Below are 6,742 nucleotides of genomic sequence, written 5' to 3'. Positions count from 1 at the left end.
ACAAACAGGTTTATTGTAGACTAAGGCTAGCTGAACTGGCCAGTCAACTATCTGAGGCATAGAAAAAGACTTAGAAGTGAACCCAATGCTTGGAGGAAGTACTGATCGTTTGTGAAACCGAATCAAACAGGTTTTTGTTGTTGATAACGAGGGGACAATTAGACAGTCCTCTGGTATTTCAATTGCATCTGACAAGAAAGGTCAATGAGATCACATTTGCCAGGATGACGAAATGCACTTCAATAACAGGATCTGTTAAGCACGGTGCCTACTATTGTTATTGCGCACACGTTCTGTGCATCTCGAGATACTCGGATTTCCTATCGGTGATGCTTACTAATACAGGGATATTTTTGCGCGGTTTAAAACTATCCAGAGAAAGTTGATCTTAGTAAGTACTCTTGGTATCCAAAACGAAAATTGAGGGTAACCATGCATTTTTGAGAGATAATAAAGCTTCAATTTGAGAAAGAACGCCATACATTGCTTTGTATTTTAAAGCTTTTTACCAATATTATTCATGAATTATCTTTGAAAAATGCGTGGTTACCCCAATTTTCTTTTTGGATTTCAATAACACTTGTTAAGATCTACAGTTCCTGCACAATCATAAACCGGGGCAAAAATGTCTTTAATTAGTAGGCACCGTCCTTAAATTGCCGTTTTCAAAATCGATCGAAAGGCTGCGACCATCTGCATCACAGCAGAAATCGAAAGAGAGAAGTGATGCTCGTGCTTATCTGAACAATTTAAGCAATTGTCTCTAACAGACACCTAAAAACTTCAGGTGATTTTCGACGGGATTCGAACCTATGATCTATGCGTAGCTGGTGCAATGCTCTGCCAACTGAGCTATGAAGCCACTCAATCTATGAAGGTCAATTTGTTGAGCTCTGTGTGTTTTCGCGGCGAGTGAATAGATATCAGGGACCTTAAGATTCTAGAACGATAACCAGAACGAGTAATTTATAACCCGTACAATTAATCTTACTCTTTGTTAGCAGTATAGGTTGCTCAGTTATTCTTATTGCTGGTAACTGGGCCTTTTTGCTCATCAAAAAATGCCAAAACTGCTACCATGTTGTTGCAAAACCGGCACACTTTTTCTTGTTACCTTAAATTATTTTTTTAGTTTTATAATTTTAAGGCCGTCAAGTTTGTCATTTCTGTGCTTGGCAATGTTAAGATTTTTTTGCAAAAAAGGCATACTAAAAGGGTGCTTTTGCATTGGGAGACTGGATACTAGTCAAAAAATACGTTTATTACCAAAATAGACAAAATATTTCAAAGTTGCCAAGCACAGTTTTTTAGTTGCTTCTATTTTGTGTCTTTTTGGAATAGTAGAGTCAAACAACGCTAGCTAAAAAGTGTGCCCAATTTTTGTTCAAATAATTTTTCAATCTTTTAGGAGCTGTAGGGACACGTGACCTAATTTGCATAACTTTAGTCCATTGTGAAGCATCGTTTTTGGTGGTGTGAAATACGATCGGGTATTTTCTGCGTTATGATACTTCTTTTGTGTTATTGACCACCCCCCTTGACCCATGCCTTAATTCACCTGAGTGTACAATAGCCATACCCTAAGTACTATTACTGCCAACCCCCGTCTACAAGTCCTGCTTACAATTTTTCTTTTTACTGGGTTGCTAAACCCAGTGGGAATCTGCGTTTCATTTCTCCGTTTTTTTTTCCGTGTCATGAAAAGTCTTTCCTGTCGCTCCCCTGCTAAGTAATGTCATGGTGTGTAGAGTATTCTGCGCGTAGGTTTGGTAAATTTGAGGGGTACTTACTTATGCATAGATTTTATCCAGTGGTCATAGTAGAATATTTAACTTCACCTGCAATGGCGTCGAAAGTCATTATAACGCGAATAGCGTTTTAGTGGATGTTTTAAAATAAAGGATACCCTTATGGAGCTTAATAATGGAAAAGTCAATCAGATAAACAAGACAGGCGGCGAAAAGTAAATATCTGGAATCTTCAAACCGACGAGTAATGGTCTTCGATAACAATTGCATCTTTTGCCGTCGGATATCATCAGATGAGCATTGTTTCCAATGTTGTTTGGCTAACTGTGGTGTTATATACAAGCAATGTACGTGCGTGTCGCACGCGATGGCGCAATTTGTTCTAAAAATAGAATAATTGTCCCATATCATGGAGCCAACCCCAATACTAGAAATGGCGCGCGCTTACGGTCTCCATCCCCGATTATGGCTCCTGGTTATATACAAGACTGAAACCAAATGGTAAATTCCGTATGGGTTTAAAAGGAATCGAACGCCTTGAATGCATCACATTGTTTACTGAAGTCGCATCTCAGTTGTCTGGCAATTTGCATTTATTTTGTACTCAACTCTGCACAGTCTTCAGGTAAAAATTAATTGGAAATGTGACAGCCAAGAATTATTTTGAAAGAAAGCTTGTCGTCTATTTTGTGCTTCATTATTCAAGGGAAAGGTTCCCGTGTTACGCATGAGAATTCGACGAAGAGGTAAATGAGACTAAATTTGTTGCGTGCGTTGCTATTTTTGTGATTTGATGGTTGTGCAAATTTTGACAGAGAATATTAAATTATGAAAAAATATCTACGGATAGACCGTTAAAAAATCTTTATTTTTAGCGGTTTTTTGAACATAAAAGTTGCAACGCTTGACGAGAAATAATATTTTTGTTAATATTTGAAAGAAGAAGAATTTCGCTAGAATCGGGACGCGGTGAAAGTGAGTTAACAAATTTGCATACGTGCGTTGAAATGTGATACGCGAGGCGACAGAAATTTTATTTCTCTGACAAATGATTGTAGTGTAAAATGAAGTTTATTTGGGAACCCAACAATATTTCTTTAACTTCCTGGTTAATCCAATTTATTGCTACGACTTGCTAGTACGAAGATTGTTTGCATGAAACTCACGCTTTTTGCGAATTTTGAGTGTCATGAAATTACATCATTTGCGTAACAATATATCCCTTTTCTCTAACCCAAAAACATTCAGATAGTAACTAACTTCATATTTATTAACCATTTTTACTGCTTTTGTGCTTGTCAGCATTGTGATTTGCGATAATTCGCAAGTCTCATAGATGTTCAGATTTTCAATTACGTGGTCTCTCGATTGTGTAAATAGTTCACCCTGAAGTGAAAAGAGAAAACGTTCTCAGGAACCCGAAAAAGAAGGCTTCCCGACCCGACAGATGAAATATAAATATTCAGTTAAATATTGCAACAAAATTTAAAAACCAAAGACGCTGTTTTGCTCTGGAAACGACGAAAGCCGTAGTTCATGCAGTTGACACAAGATGATCAAATGAACCTTTATGATTGTGTAGCACGTAATCAATTTCTTCCTTTTGACAAAACATCATAAAAGTCAGAGACTGCAGACATTTTCGTTTTTTTACGATCGATTGTCATTAATCTTTTGATGAGAATTCGATTCAGAGTTATATATAAAAACTATGTTATTTTTTTTCTTCATCTGTCTTTTGGCTTGTCTTTTTCTGTTAACTCCTGGCTTTTAAGGTCTTTTCTGGTGCAAACGTAAAGCCAAATAATGTTTTGACCTGGCATCAGATTAGACTAACAAGAAGAGGAATTATGAAGCGGAAACAACATCTTCAGTCCTTTCTTAGTGTGTGCAATAAACGTTTGCTTAGTGCAACTGCAAGAAATGCATGACATGCTGGAAAACGTCCGTCAGAGCAATTTGCACTTAGTTTTTTTGCAGACTATTTATTTAAAGAAGAAACGAGTGAATTTTACTCAAGAGCATGTTTTGTTATCTTTAAACTGAATTTATTACCAAAGCTTAAAAACTAAAAGACCTCAAAATTGGATAGGACATTACAAAATAATTAAAGGTGTGAACGGGTAAGCCAAAGGGCCTCTGCTGGTTCAACATGTGGGTGACCCTCAAATGGTCTTAATGACCCCCCACTTAAAAAAAATTAACTGGAACGCTGTGGTTCAATACCACCCAATTCAGTGCCTTCTGTTTTTGTGTAATACGTATCACGGGTAACCCAGTATACGCTTCATGGAGCGTCTAGTTACAGTATGTCTTACATTTCTGCTAGAGTTCGGTCCACTGCCCTTGATGTATCGTCCGATTAGTAGGCCAGAGCTTTCTCCACCGAGCTACCGAGAACTGGTTACAAATCCCTCCCATAAATGTTGATACGAATAATTGTCATTGCGTCTCACACTTCCCTCGGATAACATTCGTAGCAATTTGCATAATCATAAGCGGGCAAATGTAAAAAAATTGACCGAATGCAAAAATGGCCGCCAACAAATTATTCTTTTGTCTTTGTGTTAATTAGCATAATTAGCCTCGTTTTACAGCCCAAATTCTTTCAATTTTACGTGTGTGACCGAGGCTAGTTGGGCTAATTAACCGTCAAAGAGAAAAGAATAATTTGTTGGCGGCCATTTTTGCATTCGGTCAATAGCCTGCAATGCACTATACTTCATTGTAATTTTTGCATTGAACGTAAAGAAAAAAACCATAATAATAGGCCTTTTTCCATATATTAAAACTCAGCTTCAAAGAGAGGTTCTGAGGACAAAGACAAAGGAAAGTGGGTGATATGCAAATATTTTTTACATTAATTCCAACGTGTTTCCATTGTTTTTGCCCTAATTTCCTCGCTATGAATCTGAATATTTGATATTTCGAAAATGGCCTATTTGTCCTGAAATCCCAGGAGTAATGTCAGAATATTCATAAAAAGCGAACAGGGCTTATTTTTCATCACTATCCCCTACGAGCTAAGGCTTCAACCTGCGACGATTCCACTCCAAATTGTGTACCCAAATGGAATTTCTTTTTGCGCTGGACAGCCTTAAAGTTTAAACAACAGCAAAAGACCAGTAAATCTAAACTTACTTTATTCGCAGACGACAATTTCTAAAAGACAGAACACCGGGTGAAACAGAACTTTGCTGCCAAAAGGTTATTAACCTCTTTGTGAGCTTATGTCGACTCTATGCGGAACACAAACCAATTACCAGTAGAGTCAAAGAGGTAACCAAACCATTACAAGCACCGTCATTTTTGTCAAAGCTGGACATTGACTTGATCTACGGAATTTACCGTGCACATGTGGAAATCCTCACAAGTGGGCCAGCGACCCCAGAGACCCCGGAGACCCAGAACCCCACCTAGAGTTTTCAATCAATATCTGAGGTTATGGCCTGACGTCACTGGTGCGTTTTACACCGCACATAAGCCGATTAATCTTATCATCATACAAATTAAAGTTCGTCAATTCACATCCCCTACACGCAAAACCAGCAGATGAAGTTCTCGATGCTGTAAAGAATTACTGCTATTCCTATGGATACCCGAAAAGAGTCCTTACAGACAATGAAGGTGAATTTTGCAATGCGAAACTCAAATCATTTTGCGAGGAAACTCAAATCAAGCTGTCCCATGGAGTGGCAAGAACTCCAACCACAACAAAACATGGAAAGAAAATATGAGGTCAATAATTATGGGGTCAAATAACATGAACATTGAAAGATGGTGTGAGTACAAAATGCAGGCTTCATATACTATGAACATCCCTCTCCACAGGGCAATAAATACAACACCATACGAAGCAGTTTTCGGAATAACGGCCCACCGTGAGAACCACCAGAACACTGATGAAAACATTAAATGTAAAGGCGAAGCCACTGAGCTATGTAGCTTCTGGTAAAAACACTTTAAATAGACAATGATCAGTGTGAAACTATTGAAAGAGCAGCCAAACGCCACAAGATAAGTGAACGACACTGTCAATGCAATGACTGAGAAATGGTAAAACAAACCAGACAACCAAGGAAGGAACCTTTCAAGATCGATGACATGGTTGCAATCCAAATTAGTCTGAAGTGTCAGCCGTCTCCTCGGGAGACGGCTGACACTTCAGACTACAATCCAAATAGACAGGGTAGACAAAACGAGTCCTGTACACCCGAAATTGCTGTTGGGCAAAATAATGGAGATTAGGAAAGGCTATGCTAAAATAGTTACTCCACAAGGAATCATTTAAGGGCTTATTTAAATTTCAAGGTTATATCCTTGCACTTCGAGCAATGTGACAGTCGATTATTGCAAAAAAATTTCGTTCACAGCTGCTTGCAAGCAAGCTAACAATACTTGTCGGTAGCATTTGTTCAGTTTGCAAAGAAATGAACTAACAACACTTTGTTTTCACTGACTGCATCTTTATTTCTTGCATTCAGATTATATTTGAAACATAAAATGCATCTATACAATTGGTTACTTTTGTGGACAGTGTCTGTTACCCAAACCACATTACTTTGTTAACCAGTCAGAAATCCACTTATGGGGCCTAAATACCAACCCATTTTATGACCCCAACCCTAACCTTCTGAAAAACAAACAGCAATTTCATAATGACAACCCTAAACTCAAACTGACACAGTCCTTATGCCAAAATGCCAAGATCGTGACCATTGCCGGCCTACTCTTTCTGTTTGAAGCTAACCATTCAAAGGCACTTTTAAACCAAAAATTGAGAAAAACAAAGCTTTGAAAAGGAAAGGAACTTTATTTAAGTGTCCGAATGAGTCGTTCTAGCGCTGGAGGGACACTGTAAACTGAAATTAACAATTTCAAGTCAAATGTTGGTTTTTGAGGGGAGGAGAAGCCGGAGAAAACATCTCAGAGCAGAGTACAGAATCAACAAACTCAACCCATATATGACATCGAGTCTGGGAATCGAACCTGGA

This window comes from Montipora capricornis, chromosome 11 (assembly GCF_036669925.1).
Source record: "Montipora capricornis isolate CH-2021 chromosome 11, ASM3666992v2, whole genome shotgun sequence".
In the NCBI taxonomy this organism is placed as follows: Eukaryota; Metazoa; Cnidaria; class Anthozoa; order Scleractinia; family Acroporidae; genus Montipora; species Montipora capricornis.
The sequence above is the reverse complement of the archived record's forward strand: the minus strand, read 5'-3'. Positions refer to the sequence as shown.